A 19,826-nucleotide genomic window follows, 5' to 3' on the forward strand; every position below is an offset into this window, starting at 1 on the left:
TAGGAAGTGTCGGAAGCCACATTTGAATTCAGGACCTCCCTTCTCTAGGCAGCCCCTAGGTATATATACTTTTATATTTTATATGTAATGTCTCCTCCATTAGAATGTAAGCTCCTTGAGGGCAGGGGCTAGAGTCTACTTTTGTCTTCAGTAATGGGGAGAAGGATTCAGGTTCCCTTTCCCTCACTGATGTAACACAGAAGGAGAGGGGAAGATACAGAGATAACCGTGTATTAAGGTGTTAATGTGCTATCAATGCCCAATGATGTGGCTCGGCCCTGTGGTTCCTTTAGGAAACATGAAGTTCTCCAACTGAACTGGGAGGCTGTCCAGTTGCCCACTGACCGAGGAAAAACTGCCCACAGTCCTGAAGGTGTTTAAAAAGCTAAGCCTGACAAGCCCCGCTTACAGGTGAACAGTTTGAGAGTTGGTCAAGGCCGACAGAGTTCAAGGTACAACTGAGACACATCCAGGGAGCAAAGACGCACGCCCACTCTCTCTTTGGAGACACAGATAGAGAAAGCAACAGCATTCCATGTAGGAAGAAGCTTCCAGGACTGGGAGCCCAGACACCAGGACTGAACAATCCTCAGGGAAGAGGAAGATGATGTTCCCAGGTGGGGCAGTGTGAGAACTCCATGAGATGAGACAGAGGTGCCTGCCTGGTCCCCATCAGCGTAATCCACATCTATGCTCACGCTTTGTGGGAAAGGGAGCTCCAGGTCTGGGGGGGGGGGGGAGGGGGCAGCATGTGTGGCCATATTTTGTAGGTCTTGTTCATCCAAGATCATCTTAACAAATGCCCTTACTTTGAACTGACTGTACCTCTTGTTAAAGGCAAGCTCAGTGGTAGGGATCCATGGCTTACCTTTTCATGAATGAAGTAGACACTTCATAAATGAATTAAAAATTAAATGTTCAAGAGCAATATCATCTATTTTCAAGAGCATTTTCCTGTCTGCTGTAGTGGACAGAGTGCTGGGCTTCAAATCTTTGGATTTGACCTTCTTGCTTGCTGTGTGACCCTCAACAAGTCAGTTCACTTTGCTGAGCCTCAGTTTCCCCATCTGGAAAATGGGGGTAATCATCTCTTAGATTCTTGCCTAATGTGGCTGTCTTGAGGCTAGCATGAAATAATACATATTATATATAAAGCAATTTGTAAACTTTAAAGTTCTCTATAAATGTCAGCTACCGTAATATATGACTCTATAATAATTACATATTATAATACACAAAGTATACATCATTATAGAAACAAGAATGATTGGCTGTGGCTCTCCATGGCACAGAGGCTCGCCTTCCACCTTTGACAATAAAGCAAAAAGCATTTTGAAGCTCCTACTGTGTGTCAGACTGTGCTCAGTCAGAACTACAAAGAACAGTTAAAAAACAAACAGTCCCTGCTTTCTAGTCAATCATTATAGACAAAATAAATTCAGGGTAATTTAGGGGGGTCGTAAAAAACAATTTGGGGGGGGCAGGAACCATAAAAAGCCTCCTGTTGACCTTTGAAGGTAAGGGGTTCCCCAGGCATGCATTCTAAGCAGGAGGTCCTGCCTGGGCAAAAGACTGGAGGAGGGAAGAGGACTTATTCCTACATTGCCCAGAAGCAGGGCCCATAAGTAGAATTGCCTGGCGGCAAGGACTCAAAACAGGCTCAGGGCCACACCTCCCTTGGTTCGAAACGCCTGGGCCAGCATCTTCGGCTTCGCGGTCCAATGAGGAGCGGCCTGCGCCTTTTCAAGGCGGGTACTTCCGGTCTCTGGTGTCGCAACAAGCCCGCCCCTTTCGTAATCTTTCGTCTGGCCGAGCGCACGCACGCGCTAGCCCCGCCCTTCCATTCCGGAGTCTCCTTGGTGGGCCTTGGTCAGCGCGCATGCGCAGCGTGGTCCGGACCGGACCCTGTGTGAATCGGGGGCGAGGCCGCAGGTGGGTGCTATGGGGTCCGGGAGGGACGGTGGACGCGTGCTCGTGGAGTGTGTTCGACCGGGCTCGGGTCATGCGGTCCCCTGGGCGCCGGAGGGCGGAAGGCTTCCCGCGCTCGCTTTCGGAGGGCACTTCCGGTGGCTGGCAGCGGGCGCTTCCGGGAAGGGCGGGGCGATGACGTCACCGGCGGACTCAGCTGGCTCCTCGAGTCTCCCTGACTGACTGTCTTCCGGCCTGGGAAGGCTCGAGGTGGGCATGAGGGTTCAGGGTCCACCTTAGGGGACTCAGGCGAGCTCGTTCTTCACTTCTTCTGACCCCCAAGGAAGGTTTGGAGATGGAGGGGGATCGAGCTTCAGAATCACGTGACTGACCTAGCCTGTGGTATTGATCACATTTACCGTCCTTTACCGGGTCAAGCTAGCAAGCATTTATTATAAGCACCAGCTTTGTACCAGGATCCTTGTCTGGGATGGGCGGGAACACAGGCCTGCCCCCAGGGAACTGCCAGTCTCTCAAAGCAACCTACATCCTACCTGGCAAACTACGTAAGTGAGGATGCCAGGTAGGATCTAGGGCTACAAGGGACTTCAGAAGTTTTCTGTGCAGATGGGGAAACTGGTGGCCTTGTAGATGAAGTGACTTGCCCAGGATCAGACACAGAATAAATATAAAAGATAGGATTTGAACCCCGGTTCTAGGGCTCTAGGACTAATGTCTGTGCCACAGGGCCACTGTTTTGTCTGCTAGTGGACTCTGCATCCCTGCCTCTTTTGTCTTTTTCTTATAAACCTCTCACCCAATGCCTTGGCCATAGTAGGTCTACGTTTCTCATGGATGGGCCCTCGTGCCTGTCTGTGGCCAATCTGAGGCCCCCCATCCACCCCCGTGTGTCACCCTTGGTCTGATTGAGCAGCATATGAACTTGGGGATGCCGCCAGACATTGGGGTGACCAGTGAGCCTGGAGTGGCTGCTCCTCCCCTCTGTGCCTCCATTGACAGACTTGCTGCCTCAGCTGCCTTTCAAATCCTCCCCAATACATGTTCTTTGTCTGCGAAAGGGCAGCAATCACTTAACAGGACTGAACAGTGCCCATGGATGCCAAAGCTAAAATGAAGGGGAAAAAGAGGAGGCAGGGGGACAGGACAGGGAGTGAGGAGGAAGATTGAAAAGGGAGATAAAGGGATGTAGGATCAAAGAGTTGTGTCCACCGTGGCTGTACCCAAGCCTTTCAGCAAGTGCCTATCCCAAGCTGCCTCTACTGTAGACTTATAGTTTTCTCTGTAGGCCTATAAGTACTTAACTTGAAGTAATGATAGTGCTAGACTTATATTACCATTTTACAAATGGGGAAACCAAGTTTCAGAAAGGTTTGAGTAGCTTGAAGGGAGCATACCTGGGTATGATGGCATGGTGTAATCAGATTTGGGGTCAGAGATGATGGTGATATGCCTGGCTCTGCTGTACGTAGGACATTAGGGAACTCATTTCACCTTCTTGCGCAGCATTCCTAGCTGTAGGGTTGAGGGGAGGTCCTCGTAGATCATCTTGAAAGTCTGGGGTAGAGGCTGGAACCACAATTTCATTAGTTAAAGGGAAATCCAGGGGAGGAAACTTCCCTTACTGATGCAGGTCACCGCCTTCTTTGCACCTTAGAAAGTTTTTTTCTGGGGTCAAACAGAATAAATGACTTGTCCAGGGTCACCCAACCAATATATATCTGAGGTAGGACTTGAATCAAGACCAGCCCTATGTCATTCATTCTCAACCTTTTGGGCTCAGGGCCCCTTTCCTCTCTTAAAAATGATTAAGGACCTCCAAAGAGTTTTTGTCGGGGGGGGGGGGTCACATTTGTCCATATTTACAGTATTTGAGATGAAGATGTTTTAGTTTTGACTTCCTGGGCCCCGGATGAGGTCTGATTCATGGTCCATCCTTTGAGAATTGCTATTCTGCCCCGTGCTACTGCTTAGGTCTCTTTCAGGTCTCTTGTCTGTGATTCCAAATCGCCCTTATTTCCCTCTTCCAAAAGAGCAGCGTGAGCACTCACTTCCATCAATTCTCAGTTCCATTTAGTGACCGATGATGGAGCATTAGTCAGGCAGATAGGTGATGGAGACCAGGAGATTCTCCAGGGGACCCAGAGGAGGAGATAGTTGGTGAAGGTGCGGCTAGGAGTGTGCTGGAAGAAAACTAGTCCTCCTAACAGCCCTGTGGTTTGGACTAGCTCTATCTCTTGGCGTGTAAATACAGATAGGGACTGAGATTTGAAAACCAACATGCAGATTAGACGCAATTGTTTTTTTTTTACATAGATAACAATATATCATTTTGGAGAGAGACAGAGACAGAGAGAAAGGCAAGGAAAAAGAGACAGGGATAGACACACAAAGAGAAAGAGAGAAAGAGAAAGAAATAGAGAAACAGAGAGACAGTCAGAGACAAAGAGAAAGACTGGGAGACAGACACAGATAGAGACAGAGACAGAGAGACAGACAGAGATCACCTGTGTGAAGAGATTAGAATCTCAAGAAGACTCCATGCAGCCATTTCAGGGGTGGCTGGCCAGGGACAGTGATCACACTTGCTTCTCCTAGGAGGAACAGGATTTAGGAGAGCCAGGAAATGGGCATCTTGCTAGTGTCCATGTCAGGGGCCAGCTGGCACCCAGCCAAGGTCCTGCTGGAAGGGGGGGTCAGTGGTGAGAGTGAAGCTCGGCTTTCCGGTATGGGGATGGGTGTTTGACTTGATTCAAGGCTGAGCAGGCTTGGTTTGGGGGCTCCGCTCTGAGTGAGGGGCTGCCTTCTGAACTTGCTTCTTGCCCCTCTGCCTTGAAGGGTCAGTGGGGTATGTGGCAGTGGGTGCACAGCTCAGAGCCTGTTTGCTGCTACCCCTCTCTCTTGTCCCTGCCCCTTAGCGTAGACCAGCACAGAGCGGAAGCTCAGCTGCTGTCTAGCTCGATCATGGCCAGAGCCGAGCCGGACTCCTGGTTTCCCTTCCCAGGCCAGTCAATTTAGTTCAGTCCCCTCATTTTGCAGAAGCAAATAAACCCAGAAGGCTCTTTGTGAAGGCTGAGTAGCTAGTTAACTGTCTCCTGATGACCGCCCACTGATTTCTTCTTCATGATGCCATCTGCCCATTTTTGTTTAACATTTTGTCCCCTGTGAATCTAGGGATGGTGCTTGTCAGTCCCGTCCTAGGACAAAGCATTTGAGTATCTTCTAGCAATATAATGTATGTTATCCTTCCAGCAGTGAAATGAAGTGAAATTTCTGTTAGAGTAATGTTGGAGATCAAGAAAGGGAAAGTCCTTAGGTCAATCCACATGGCTCCTGGCACTCCTGAGTTCTGATTAAAATGAAGTTGGGAAATACTTATTTATTTAAGTTAATTATTTAGTCAATTTAGAACATTATTCCTTGGTTACAAGAACTTTATTATTTCCCTCCCCCCACCCTTCCTATAGCTGATGTGCAATTCCACTGGGTATTACTTGTGTCCTTGATCAGAACCTATTTCCATGCTGTTGATGTTTGTACTGGAATGTTCATTTAGAGTCTCCATCCCCAGTCATGTCCCCCTTGACCCATGTAGTCAAGCAGTTGTTTTTCTTCTGTGTTTCTACTCCCACAGTTCTCTTCTCTGAATATAGATAGTGTTCAAGTTGTCCTGGATCACTGCACTGCCACTAATGGAGAAGCCAGTTACATTCCATTGTGCCACAGTGTATCCGTCTCTGTGTACAACGTTCTCCTGGTTCTGCTCCTTTCGCTCTGCATCAGTTCCTGGAGGTCGTTCCAGTTCACGTGGAATCCCTCCAGTTCATCATTCCTTTGAGCACAATAGTATTCCATCACCAACAGATACTACAGTTTGTTCAGCCATTTCCCAATTGGAGGGCATCCCCTCATTTTCCAGAAATTGGGAAATATTTAACAAAATGACTATAAATCCAGTTACATAGATGAATATAAAGTACACAAACACAGATAATGTTAATATGTGGTTTTGTAAGTGAACATGTGGCCACAGGGAGCCTTCTGTATGATCTAGGGACCTCCATTTCTATTTGAGTTGGACCTCCCTGGGTTATTGGAAAGAGCCCTGGGTTTGGAGGCCAAGGACCTGGGTTTGAATCTTCCTTTTGCTTCTCATGGCCGGGTGGCCTTGGGCAAGCAGCTTCTCGACTCTGGGCCTTGGTCTCCTCATCTATAAAACAAAATGTTTGAACCCTGATCACAAAGATCCCTTTTCGCTGTAATTGTGCGATTTGGTGATCTATTAGTCACTATTAGTGACACCGAGACTGCTTCAGACCAGAGTGGCCTGATGGCCTCTCGAAGGGAATGGGTGGCTGGGGGGAGAAGGGCTTGTTTGGGTTGAGCTCTGGTGAACATGGCCCGGTGGTTTGAAGGGTCTTGAATTTCTAGCGAATGAATCAGTGGCCTGTACTTGGAACATAGAATATTCATTAGTCCGTCCGCGCCTCCCTCGTGGGGGCTTCTCTTTGTACTTGAGCGAAATTCATGAACGGAGCTGTGAAAAACAGCAGCTTATTCCTCTGTGAATAAAGCCCTGAATGAGGCCATTTTAACTTCTGCTTTCTTAGTGAAGTGAAAAGCCCCTCCTCGGCCCTGTCTGGGAATTTTGCCGGGATTGGAGTTGCCGTAACCCTAGGAAGGCGGCCTTCCCAGACGCTGCTCTCTTGAAGGCACTCGTGGTTACTTCGTTCTTGCCCACTTTGAGGTGTAAAGTAAGACCGCCGTCTGGAGAGGGGCAGGATCTTCCTTCCCGTAAGTGTGGCTGCCCCAGCGTCCGAGCCCTTTAAGCTGTTTTCAGGAACACAAAAGGCAAGGCCACGAGAGCAGACCTTTAAGGCCCGGGACCCCGTCACCGCCCAGCGGCCTTCCTGAGCCCGCTCAGCGCCCCTTGCACCAAGCGTCCCGTCTGCTCTGAGCTGACTCCCGGGGCGGAAGAGTCGACCCTCCAGGCGTGCCTTCCGTTTGGAGCGCCTGCCTCGGGAGTCCGCCGGTCCGCCGTGCCCACCACGTGGCGGGTCCGACGGCCTTCGAGCACGGACCGGGCTGTGCCAGTGACGCGATGCCCCGCTGGTGGAGCTTTTCCAGATCTCACCATCGAGCGGGAAGCTGCTTCGTGGCGCCCTCTCGGTGGCGGGACCCGAATCCAGGTGACGTTGCCAGTGTAGCCATTCGGAGCTCTGTGCGTTCCAGGCAGCTCAGGGTGATGGCGAGAGCCCGTGAAGGAGGCTGACGCTGACGTGAAAACCGTCAGCAGGGCCGCTCTGCCTTCCAGTCCGGCCTCAGACACTGCCTCGCTGTGGGGCCCTGCCCGAGTCCCCTGAGCCTCGCTGCCCTGCGGCCTGGGAGCCTGCGCCCAGTCTGGACTCGGAGGCTTCAAGGCACAGCTGGCCAGGAGCCAAGATGTCCCACGTGTCCCCGGCCTTTAGGGAGAGGCCGGCCCGCGGACGGTATCCCTCACAAGGGTCCTTGGCCAGAGCAGGCCCAGAGCTGCTGGGGGCAGCCGCGAAGGGTTCACGTGGCTCGCTCGCTCGCTGCCGCCCATTCTCCGCATGCATCGGGCGCCGTCGTGGAGAGCCTCGGCCTGTCCACCTCGGGAAGCAGCTTCGGCCGCCTTCCTACGGACGCTCTGCCCATGGTGGCGGCCTGCCCAGAGAAGCGCGCGATACCTCGCTGTTCCGGACGGACGTCTAGACCCGAAGGGATGGGCTGCCCTTCCGGCCAGGGCACGGCGGGGCTGCGTGCGGCCCTCAGCGTGTCTTTTCAGGTCTCCTTGCTGATAACGTGTCTCGGGGCACGGACGGGGCTGCACCCTCGGCTTTCTTCAGGCTCGTCCCCAGGGACGGAGAAGGCAGCGGGGGGCTCCGTGGCACTGCCAGGAAGGCAGAGTCCTGGCAGCAGAGCGCTGCCCTAGAGCATGCAGCGCCGGACAGGCCGTCTTGGGAAGGATGGGGGGAGGTCTTTGGCCATCCAGAGACACTTGGAAACACTTCTAGACGGGCCCCTTTCTGGGGTGAAAGGCCTTCAGCGAGACCTTCCCTCCTCATTAGGGGTAGCTGCTGTCCTTGAGGTGAGGAGCGTGACCCCCGCACACCCCTGTGTCCTGGGCTGCAGAGCGGGGACCGCCACCCCAGTGTCACCGGGAGGCTTGTCTCAGCCTGCCATTCTCTATAGTTGTGATAATGGCTCCCTGTTCACACCTCCTAAAAACCGATACGGCCTTAAAAAAACAAACCCTCCCCCTCCATCTTTGTTTCTCAGGCAGAAGAGCAGGAAGGACGAGGCAGTGGGGTTAAGGGACTTGCCCAGGGTCACACAGCTAGGAAGAGTGAGGCCACACTGGCACCCAGGACCTCTCTTCTCTAGGCCTCGCCCTCTGTCCACTGAGCCACTCGGCTGCCCCCCAGCCCTTTATGTTGAGTGGAGTATAGCATCTGTTCAGTGTGATAGCAGAGCTTCTTCTGTCCCTAAAGTTCATCTCCAGGGCTTGACTGGTCCTGGAGGTGGCCGAGGGCCCCGGAAGGCTGGCCTGGCCGGCTGTGTGGGGAAGGCTCTGGGCAGAGCTCTGGGGGCCCCAGGGGGGAGGCCCCAGACCAGAGGGCTGACTTCCAGGAGCCAGAGGTGTGCTCTCCCGCTGGATGGCCTTTGGACATCTTCAGCTCAACATGGCGCCCAAAGCAAGCTCAGTAGCTTCCTCCCATACTGGAAGGTCCTTATTGGTATTGTTTGAACTCTCACCTTCCAGCTTAGAAATACTATATGTCGGTTCCACGGCAGGAGAGTGGCAATGGCAGGCAGCGAGGGGTAAGTGACTTGCCCAGGGTCACTCGGGACTTGTCTGAGGCCAGATCGGATCTCAGGACCTCCCCTCTCGAGGCCTGACCCTCCATCCTCAGAGCCGCCTCGCTGCCCCGTTAGTATTGAGGGCACCACCGTCCTCTCAGTCTCCGGGCTTTCAGCTAGGTGTCATTGTGAACTCCCTCCTCTCCCAGATGCATTTCTGTTTACCTTGGCCTGCTGCTTTTCCCTCTGTTCCAGGTGGCTCAGTGGGCAGAGTTCAGATGTGGCCTTAGATTCTTCCTAGGTGTGACTCTGGGCATGGCACTTCGCCAGTGTTTGCCTCAGTTTCCCTAGGTGTAAGCCTGCCGGGGTGGCGGTGAGGACCAGCGGAGACCCTATTTGTCCAGCTCTTAGCACAGTGCCTGGCACGTGGGAGGTGCTTCTGGAATGCCCCCTCTCCTTGGGCACGGCCACCAGCCCGCTTCAGACTCTCCTCCCCAGCCTGTCAGACCGAGCTTCCTGCCATTCATCCCCTCCCCCTTCAGTAAGCTCCAGGGGCTCCCTGTTACCTCCAGGGTCAAATCTAAAATCCTTTGTTTGGCTTTTAAAGCCCCTCCTCGGCAGCCGGCCCCTTTCCAGCCTTCTTACACCTAATACCCCGCCATGTGCTCTGTGATCCGGAAAAGTGACCCCTGTGCCATTGCTGGAACATGACACCCCGGCTCCAGCCTGGGCCGCCCTCCCTCCTGGTCTCCGGCTCCTCGGACTCCCCTTCTCCGAGGCTGCCCTCAGCCTCTCCCATCTCGGGCCCGTTTGTCCCTCCTCCGCCTCTTAGCGCCTGAGAAGAGGGCCTGCACCCGCCTTGGCCTTCCTTCCCACCCCCGTGCCTAGCCGGGTGCCTCGTGCTCGCAGGTCCTCCCTGAGTAAGGGCCGCCTGCCCCCTAAGGCAGGGGGTGCTGTTGGAGGAGAGGACTCGCATGGGGGAAGCTAGGCGAGCGCTTTCTCCTTGGGGATGAGATGAGGAAGCACTTGGGCCATGCTTACTGCTAGTGGGGCGAAAACCTGGGCACGGCTGAAATCCGGCACCGCGCGGTCCCTTTGGAGGACGCAGCGAGCTCGTGCTTCCATGGTTGGACTGAGCAGACTGGAGGGACTCTCCCAAGCCCTTCAGAGGGGGTGCTTCCTCCTTCCTTCTGACCCCACGGGGGGAGAGAGAGCGGCCGGCACTTCTGCGTCCCGGGGCGCTCCATGGGGACGGCCCTGGCTGCCCTCTGCTGCTCTCCACCCCGGCTTCCTTCTCCCCTCCTCGGGCTCGACCCTCGCCAAATCTGCCCTCCCCGTCCCTCTGCTCCTCCACCCCTACCTTGAGCGGCATCCTGGATCTGGCGAGGGCTCCTGCAGTGAAGGGGGCCACAGGGGGCCCTGCTGGCCGAACGAGCCCAGGCAGGTCCCCTCTCTGTCCAGTCTCTGTGGCTTGGCTGGATGGGGTCCCAGGCCCCCTCGCCAGAGCTCCGAGCCCACGGTCCTCGGATCCTCTGAGCCTCTCCCTGTCCTGTCTCGGCTCCAGCCAGCCGCCAGGCTCACGTTCCTGCAGCACAGCTTGGCCCATGCAGAGGCTGCAGGCTGCCTGGCTCCTCTGGTTGGCGCTTCCCAGGGACCTTGCCCTCTCCTCCTCCCCTGTGTCTCTGCGTAGGCGCTCTCCCAGGCCCGGAACGAGCTTCCTTCCTCCTGGTCTCTTCCTCGAACCCTCCCTGGCAGCCTTAGAGCCCCCCTTCCCCGTGCCACCTGCTCCTCGAGGCCTTGCCCGCCCCCATCACATTCATTTTTACTTATCCACTCACATAGTGCTTTCCTTCAAGCGCATGTCAGCTCCTTGAGGGGAGGAAATCTTTTTTTCATGTATGCCCAGTGCCTCGTGCAGTGCCTGCTTGTTGCTTGAATGCACGAAGGTCCCCTTCAGTAAGAACTACCCTTCCTTGGGAGCTCCATGGCCTTTCCGTCCCTGGATTTTGTCCCTGACTAGGACACGGAAGGGTGGGTTCCACCTGAGCTTTAGAGACTAGGGGCAGGCCCAGCATTTGGTTTTCTTAATAATCCATTATAAATCTGCCATCCGTGAATTCCTCTAAACAGTTTATGAGGGACATAAATTGACATCTGCTAGAGTGCTCATGTGTTTTCTCCCTCTCTCTCTCTCAATATCTGTCTCTCACTCTCCCCTCTGCTTCTCTCCCTTCCCTCCCACGTCTCTTCCTCCCTTGTCTCTCTCCTTCCCCCTCTCTTCCCCCTCTTTCCCTCTCCTCTTCCCCTTCTCTCTCTTCTCTCTCTCATTCTTTCTCATTTGCTCTCTTCTCTTGCTTTCTCTGTCTCTTGTGGTTGCTTTTAAGCAGGGCAGTTAGTAGCTCCTTACATTAATGATAATTGCATCCTTTCCACAGTGGAAGAATAAGCCAGGGGAAGTGCTCTTCTGGAGTGCATTCTCACTATCTCGTATCCTCTGTGGAACTGGTTTCTAGGGTGGGAATCGGGAGACGTGGGGGGAAACTTGGCAGAGCCTGGCGTGCTTTCCGAGATTTGGAGAAAACAGATTTTAAAAGTTTTAGGGGAACAGAGGTGGGATCATATGGACTCACATGCCTCGGGGGAAGGCAGCCTAGGAGGGATGAGATCGTGGCAGCATTGGGTCAAAGAGGTAGGGCTGGATGTGGCCTTCGAGGACATTGTGTCAGATCTTCTGTTTTAAGGATGAGGAGACGGGCAGCGGCAGTGTTGTGACTTTCCGCCCAACTCCTCGGGATCTCAGGTGGGATGTGAGCCCAGGTCTTCCTGCCTCCCAGGGCAGCGTCTAATCCGGACACCATGTTCCTCTGCCTGCACCATGCTGCTCAGCAGTGAGATTCTAAAGAGACAGAGGGAAGCAATCCCACTCAGAGGAAATGGAGTTGTCAGAAGTGACTGATGCTGGCACACGGGACATGTACCAGCCAACTTCGATGGTAAAAGGAAAGGGCCAGGAGAGGAAAGCAAGGCCAAGGACCAGAGGCTGGATGCCAGAGCTCAACCTGGCTCAGCAAAAACAGTGTCAGGACAGGAATAGTTACAGCAGGACAGACTTGCTAACAGTGAGAGCTATTCCAAAGTGGAGTGCTTGGAGATATTTAAGTAGGGGCTGGATGGTCACTGTTGGGGCTGGTCTCTTCCTCCCTCCCTCTCATTTCCTTGTGCTCTGTGCCAGGCACTCTGCTGGGTGCTGAGGGACAAAGACAAAGCCGAAGGAGGCCCTGCCTTCAGGGAGCCTCTGCTCTGTCAGGGACACCATGTGTGAGGCCCACAGAGAGTGGATGCCAAGTAAACACTTGGCCACTTTCCTTCAGAGGTGAAGCAGCACTAACTCTGGGGACCAGGAAAGGCTTCCTGCAGAAGGGGAAGCTGGAGTAGATTCCAGGGACTCTAGGTGGGCACAGCCTGGCGATGGGAGATGGAGCGTGATGAGAGGAAGAGAAAGGAGGCCCCTGTAGAACAAGCCTGGAAAAGGGTCGATGCCCGCTAGGGCTAAAAATGCCAGGGAGGAGTTTCTTTTTGAACGCAGAGGTAATAAGAAGCCTCTGGGTCTTAGTGAGTAGTGGAATGCCTTGATCAGACCTAAACTTAAGGAAGATTACTTGGGCTATCCTATGGGGAGGCTGGAGAGTAGTGGGGGCGGTCCAGAGACCTGGTGGGCCCTCAGCAGGTGATGAGGGTGGCAGCTGTGTGGGCTGCTTGGCTCTGGACTGTGGGTTTGGGCTACAATTTGGGACCTGGATCTTCATCTTGCCGTACTCACTCACAGCTGGAGACCTTCAGAGCCACATTTCTCCCCAGTAAACTCGCATTACCTCCGGCAGCAGGCTTGTTGTGAGGGAGGCACTTTGTCAGCCTTCAAGCCTGCTGCACATGGGAGTGGTTCCTCCTTATTGTTAGGAGGTGAAGTCCCGGTTACACATGTGCTCTTCGTTTTCTGTTTGGTGTCTCTAATGGAGACGAAGGAATTGAGGATGGTGGTGTTGAAGGGCCATTGAACATGGGAAGGCTTCAGAAGGGCCCCCAGACATTGGCTTGGAAGAGCCCTGGAGGTGCCCATACCTCAGATTTGGAATTCAGGCTTAAAAAAAAAAAAGGATGATGTAAATGGGTGCTGGAAAGCAGGAATTTGGTATTTAAATAGATGCTCAAACTGCTGCCCCCCCCCCCATTCCAGGGAGCCATCCCTTATACGTTAAAAAAAAAATACAAGAGGAAGAAAAAAGATATTAAGTGGAACCAATCAGTACATAGAAATAATTTGACATTATCCGCCATTTCCACTCCCTATGTGCCCCCTCCAGGACTTATTAAGTGGCTCCCGTGGGCCAGGCACTGGCCCAGGCTCTGGGAAAGCATTTATATTCCAGTGCGGGTGGAGTGAGAATGGAACAAGGACGCAGAAAAAATATACACCGCAAAAATGTAGGTTTATCCAGGAATTCTTTATTTAGAATGTCGAGCTCTCTTTTTCTTCAAGAATCGTGCATCGAGTGGCACAGGCCACGGGGGCTTTACTAGGGGGTAGCAAAGGGTAGGCGTTGGGAGGAGATTGTTTCCAGCCTCTGGTCTTGTACAAGCAAATGTAAAATGCACGGGACAACCAACAGCCAGGTTGGGTCAGTATCTACAAAAGGAGTGGATGTATTTTGATATTGGGAGGAGAATTCCTCTTTAAAAGAATGAGCCAAGAGGAAAACCAATGGAAGACTTTCTGTTCAGACATCTGGAACAGCTGTTGCTTCCCCCCTCTTGAAGTGAAAGAAAGGGCTATACATTACTGTAAGATTTAAGAAGGTAGAAAGTGTGACCAGGGCATTAAGCGAGAAGGCCATACGATCCGAAGAGGGCGTCCCGATTGGTGCGGCGATGGAGAAAATTCTGGTTGGGAGAGAAGGTTTTCCTTTTTTCCGCAAGAGAAAACAAAGACTAACCTCGGCAATAAATCTATTTTATGGTTAACAGGAGAAAGGGGTAGAGGGGCTCCCTTTGTGTTATCTTTTTAGCCAGAAATGGAGGGATGCTTGATATACAGCACGGGCTCCTAGGATATCATTCTAATGATACTCAGATGCATTAGACTTCCAGAATCTCTTTTAGCCCCACACTCGGCCTCGCTGGGGAAATGACTACCTTCTGGACTCTATTTCTTTCTTCCTGGAGCGCCAGTCGTTAAGGCTTTGTGTAGAGCCTAGAGTGCGACATCGCTCTCTACCTTTGTACTGTTCTCTTAGGGGAAGAGACTCCCTCTGGAATAGTCCTCTGGCCCCAGAGTGGAGATTCCCGGAGGTTGATGTCCCCTCTTCCCCCCCGTGAGAGCCAGATGTGTTCTTGCTCCTGCCTTCCTCCTGTGGATTAGTTTACCTTGTTTGTCTCTTGGTCGGAGGTTGACTCCACCATTAGACTGGGAACTCTGGGAGATCTGGGCCCGTCTCCTGCCTCTGTCTCCCCGGTGTTTAGTGTAGGGCTGACACTCAGGGCTTTGGCAAATGTTTAGCGACTGACTACTTGGAAGGCTTTATGGTTTCCTACCTTCATTTCTTTGCCCATGTAGTCTTTTGGGCTTGGAACACCCTTTTCCTGATGCAGAATTCCTATTAAGTCACGTCTTACTCCAAAACCTTCAACAGTTTCTTATTTTGCAGTTGATGAATACATGAAGGAAAATAATTATTAAGCATTTAATATGTGCAAAAAAAAAATGAGAATACAAATAGGAACCCAAGTCAGGCAGGCCTTGTTCTACAGGAGCTTATATATATATATATATATATATATATATATATATATATATATATATATATATATATATATATATATATATATATATATATATATATATATATATATATATATATATATATTTAACCCTTACCTTCTGTCTTAGATTCAATACTATGCATTGGTTCCAAGGCAGAAGAGTGGTAAGGGGTAGGCCATCGGGGTTAAGTGACTTGCCCAGGGTCACACAGCTGGGAAGTATCTGAGGCCAGATTTGGTTCTAGGACCTCCCATTTCTAGGCCAGGTTCTATCCACTGAGTCATCCAGCTGGTCCCTGGAGTTTAGGGTCTAATAAGAGGAGACAACACACCAAGTTGCCACAAGTCAGATAAAATATAAACTTGTTGGCATGATGTTCAAGGATATTTTGCCCATTCCCCATAGTCTAATGCCAACGTACTTTTCTCATTCCCTTTGATAGTCGTTCTGCCTTTTCTAGCATTTGTTCTTGACCTGATCCTGCCCTCCCCTACCCCTCTTCAGGGCCACAGACTGTTCTCCAGGCCTGGAATACATTCCCACTTCATCTCTACCTGATGAAATCCTTCTGTCCCCTCAGAGCTAAGCGCAGGTGGTGCCCCCTCTCTCTCCTCCTGCTCTCTCTCCCCTTGACTGTGTCTCTTCTTCATTCTGATCTCCCTTATATTTGATTTATTTTTGTCCCTCTTCCTCCTACCCCACCCCACCCCACCATGCTCCCAGGGATGGAACTCTGCTCTTGTGGGTCCCCAGCTTAAATCAGTTAGCATGCATTAAAGGCCTCTTGTATGCCAGGTGTTGGGGGACAAAGGTTGGAGATAGATTGTACATGTGTATATACACTGTGTATGCATAGATCCAGGTAAGTCAATCCTGTCAGGACTAACGATTTGGGGAATGGGAGAAATCAGGGAAATCGTATTTCTCTGGAGGGAGGGAGTGGCGCCTGAGCTGAGCCATGAAAGCATGCTGGGAGGAGGAGATGAGAAGTTCCAGAATGGGGACCAGGTTGTGCACACCCTCTGGAAAGAAGGTATTGAGTTTGGCAAGAATACGGGGCAGGAAATAAGGTTGAAAAGGAGGGTTGGAACCAGATTGTGGGGGACCTTAGTGCCTTGTAGATGGTAAGCACTTAATAAGTGTTGGCGGAGTTGGAATGAATCTTGACTTGGCCAAATCCTACCTCTTTCTCAAGGCCCATTGCGGACGCCACCTCCTCTGTGATCTCCCCAGCTGGAAGTGATTTCTCCCTTCTCTGATCTCCTGCTCACTCATATGGCACTTATCACAGACTTAGACATTTATGTTGTAGGAGGAATTTCTCTTCAGGTATGAGCTGGACTAGCTGCCTCCTAAAGTCCCTTTTGGGTCAAAAGTTCTGTGGACTCTATGGCCCAGCACAATATTGAGAAGTGAGAAGATGCCGTTAACATCCTCACTTGTCACGGCACCTTGTTGATTCCTCCTGAGCTCCTAGTCCACAGGACCACACATATCTTTTCCTGTAACCCCTCCACCAGCAGTATAGAGGCAGGTCTTAAAAAAAGAAAAACGAGTGATCAACATGCATATTAGGAATACTCCTAAGCACTAATGCTGAGAGAATTGCACATTAACCCACGCTGAGGCTCTGCCTTACACCCAGCAGATTGGCAGAGACCAAAAAAAGACAATTGATGGTGCAGATCTGGGAGGACAGGCACAGTCATGCATTGTTGGTAGAGCTGTGAATTGCTCCAGCCGTTCTGAAAAGCAGTTTGGAACTCTACCCCAAAAGTCACCAAAATGTGCAGACCTGTGACCAGAAATCATATTCCTAGACTTGTACCCCAAAGAGATTAAAGACACAGAGAAAGTCCCTCCATGTAAAAATGTTCCTAGCAACACTCTTCATTGTAGCAAGGAACTAGAAATTAAGGACATTTCCATCAGTTGGAACTTGACTGAACAAATGATGGTATGTGATTGTGGTGGGATAGAACTATGTTATGAGAAGTGGTCAAAGGGTCAGATTCAGAGAAACCTGGGAAGATTTGTATGAACTGAGGTAAAAAACAGGTGTGTTAGATCAGGAAAATAATGTTAACCCCAACAATATTGCAAAGATCAAAAAGCCTTTAAGAACCAAGCATGAGGCTAGAGGGGGGAAGCCTGCTGTCTGCTTCCTGTTAGAAAGGTGATGGACTAAAGGAACACACCAAGATGTTCATTTTCCCGTACCTGCCCAGCAACTAGATTTCTTTTGAGTGACTTTGCTCTCACTTGTTACAAGGGAGGATTTTTTTTGGAGGGAGGGGTGAGATGTTGGGATTGAGAGGGAAGCTAGTGATTGTGATGCCAGAAAAGAAGACACAAAGAAAAATGCCCAGGAGAGTTTGGAACAAGGTTCTGAGGGCAGTCTAACCTCAGGAGATTGCTTTGAGGCTAACAAGCCAGGTTGAGTATAGGCTTCTAAAAAAGTAATCTGGATGTGACGGTGTTCATGTTTCATAGGCTGGCCTCTTCTTGTGTGAAAATGTTCATATTTGTCAAGTTCAAAATAACAAGAAATTTGAATTAAAAACAAACATCTACATGATTATTTAAATCCAAGGATAGAATTTTCTTCGTATCCATGTTAAGTTCCATCTTCATGTTCTGCTTCTGATACATCCAGGCTGGGTGGCTGTGGGTGGGTCACTTTACTTGTGTTTCCTTGAGCTGTAGGCAGCTCTCCAAGAGGAGAAGTTGCAGAGAAAGAACCTTCTTGCATTGGTGGAGGAGAGATTTCCTCCCCTGGGAATCCCTTTTATCGAGGAAGTCACAGATCTAGGGCCAGTCCCAAACCTTATCCTATTGTGTTTGGGCTGAGAATCTAGCCTGAGAGACTTCTTGGATCCTGCCTCTGTTGTTCACTGTGGTATTGGAGAACTTGACCCGATCCCTTAAGGCTGGAGAATTCTGATATTTTAGAAGTGATTTGGAAGTGTGAAATGAGTTGAGATTTGGCTTTAGAGGAGCAGATTTACAGTACTGGCTAAATCTAAATCCAAGACTCTCTTCCTTGCCTTTGGGACCTTGGGCAAGTCATTTCCTTTAGGCTCTTGGAGTCTTTAAGTATGATTCTCTCAGGTTTTCTTTGTCTCTAACTCTAGTGATCTCAGGTCTCAGAATAAGATGGCAGACTTCTCCCTGCCCAGGGGACATTCCTACATTCTCAATCATCTCAGAACTCCATCCCTGAGGACATTTTGTCAGATGGGTATTTTATGGCTAGAAAAGCAACCACAGGCAAAGACTAGGATTTACTAGCTTACCCAGTGCTGCCCAAGCAAAGCTAACATATTTGGGGATGTGGGAAAGCTAACAGCCCCTTTCTTTGCCTGAGTTGGTTGTAGAAATGTAGAGTAACAAAATGAAGACCTGAGCTAGAAAGATTCTACTGTATTCCAAGAAAAAGCAAACCTGGTGTTTTATTTTTACGTATCTCATGAATCCTTATTAAAATTTTGCCCTGTTTATTTCAATAAACAGCTATTAAACTCCAGCTATGGCCCAACCAGCTGTATAAACAATAAAAGCAGAATGCTCAGGGTTGGGAACAGATTGAATAAACAAAAATCCAGCTCTTCATTCAATAAGCTTTTATTAAGTGTTTTCTATGTTCAGGACCCTTAATAAATGTAGAGATGATTTTGTCCAGCCGGCTTTGCTTTTTCAGAATCAAAGGAGACATCAAACAGGGAGATACATCCTTTCCAGAGACGTTTGCCACTGCCATAGAGGATGGCCTATGTGGAGTCTGAATGGAAGAAACGTTCCTTTTAGGTGGAGCGGGGCTCCTATTTGTGGATGATGGAGGGCCAAGCTCATGAAACCATCCTTGAGGCCTCCTCACCGCCAGAAGGGGCGAGTGTGACAATCCACACAGCCAGCAGCAGATGGATGAAGAATGCTTATCACAGTCTGGGATGTGGACCTGTTGTTGGGCCGTGAGGGGTGGAGAACCTCAGAGACGTCTGGTCCCACTTCTGCCCGAGCAGAGAGAGATCCAGCCTTTGATACCTTCATCTGCACCATGTCAGGCCCACAATTGAAGAAAGGAAGAAAGTGGGGAGATTTGCATTGTCGAGCTTCGTAATGCCTTCAACATACAGAAAAAAATACTTCCAAAATCAGAGATTTAACAGCTGTCAGCAGAAACAGTCAGATCCCTGGGGAAGCTCGCAAGGGCTTTGCTCTGTGCAGTTCATCCAGGACCAAACATGGCAGGGCCAAAGAAACTCTCAAATTGTCGTGTAAGGAGGAGGCTGCTGCTGCTGCTCTCCTGCCTTCCTTTGCTTCTCGCTTTTCTCTTGCAGAGTGGTAGAAGTGTGTCCACAGTTCTCATCTGAAGCATTTCTATACTTCGTCGCTTATTTAAAATTCAGACTTACTGAGTGGCTCTACCATCTTTCTCGCCCCTGTCCAGTTCCTGGTGATGACACAGCAGAGCCGTAGTTGCTGGTACCCCAAAAGGGCAATGGACAGAAGCATGGCATTCCCAGTGACAGCCAGGCATGGAGAAGGCCTTCAAGATCATCCCTCTGCTAGGATGGAATTCATCTCCCTGGATTTGCTGGGAGATCCCTTAGCTGCTAAATGTGGGGTCCTTTTCTCAGGCCTCATTTTGTCTGACATTTCTTCTTCTGTCCGTGTTGCCAACCACCCCTTCCTTCTGGACTGTCTCTTCCCTTGACTGCTCTGGCATTTCTCTCTGGGTTCTTTCCTATTTGTGTCTTTAGCTGGGGCTTCGTAAATGCTTCATTCATTCATTCATTTAACTTTCTGACCTTTTACCTTTGTTAGTGCCTCTCTTCCTCCTCCCCTTAAGTGTGAGTTCTCCCAAGCCTTTGTTCGGAGTCTTCTGCATTCTTCCCCTTGTGACCTCAGCTCTTCCCATGGGCTCTCTTATCTCTATTTCCAAATCTGTATGAGCAGTCCTAATTGCTCCCCTGTACCCCCTGCCTGCTGGTCATCTCCATCTGGAGAACCTGCATATCTCTCAAGTTCCACATGTCCAGAGTCACCAACCTTTCCTCTACCTCCTCCAGGCATCCTTTCTCCACACGAACCTGTTTCTGCTGTGGCCACCATTAGCATTTTAGGCACCCAAATCTGGGGCCTTCGACTCATCTTCAGTCTTTCTGCTCCTTAAACCCCCATAGCCAACCACTTGCCATAGCTTGTTAATCTTACCCCCAGCCCTTCCTTTCCATTCAGAGAGCCTCTACCCTAGTTT

General features: G+C 50.7%; 1 protein-coding gene across 6 annotated transcripts in view; it reads left to right on the top strand.

The window, feature by feature from the left end:
• Positions 1-1,790: 1,790 nt before the first annotated feature.
• GNB1L (G protein subunit beta 1 like) overlaps positions 1,791-19,826 on the top strand; it is a 144,041-nt gene continuing 126,005 nt past the window's right edge. For 2 of the 6 annotated variants that reach the window (XM_007506090.3, XM_007506093.3), the window contains exon 1: positions 1,791-1,932. The gene's annotated coding sequence lies outside the window, so the exon portion shown is untranslated. Of the gene's footprint in view, positions 1,933-1,986; positions 2,179-19,826 lie in introns of those variants that run through there. The other 4 variants (XM_007506091.3, XM_056821401.1, XM_001379303.4 and 1 more) reach the window with 3 other exon arrangements.

Source organism: Monodelphis domestica, chromosome 3 (genome assembly GCF_027887165.1).
Source record: "Monodelphis domestica isolate mMonDom1 chromosome 3, mMonDom1.pri, whole genome shotgun sequence".
In the NCBI taxonomy this organism is placed as follows: Eukaryota; Metazoa; Chordata; class Mammalia; order Didelphimorphia; family Didelphidae; genus Monodelphis; species Monodelphis domestica.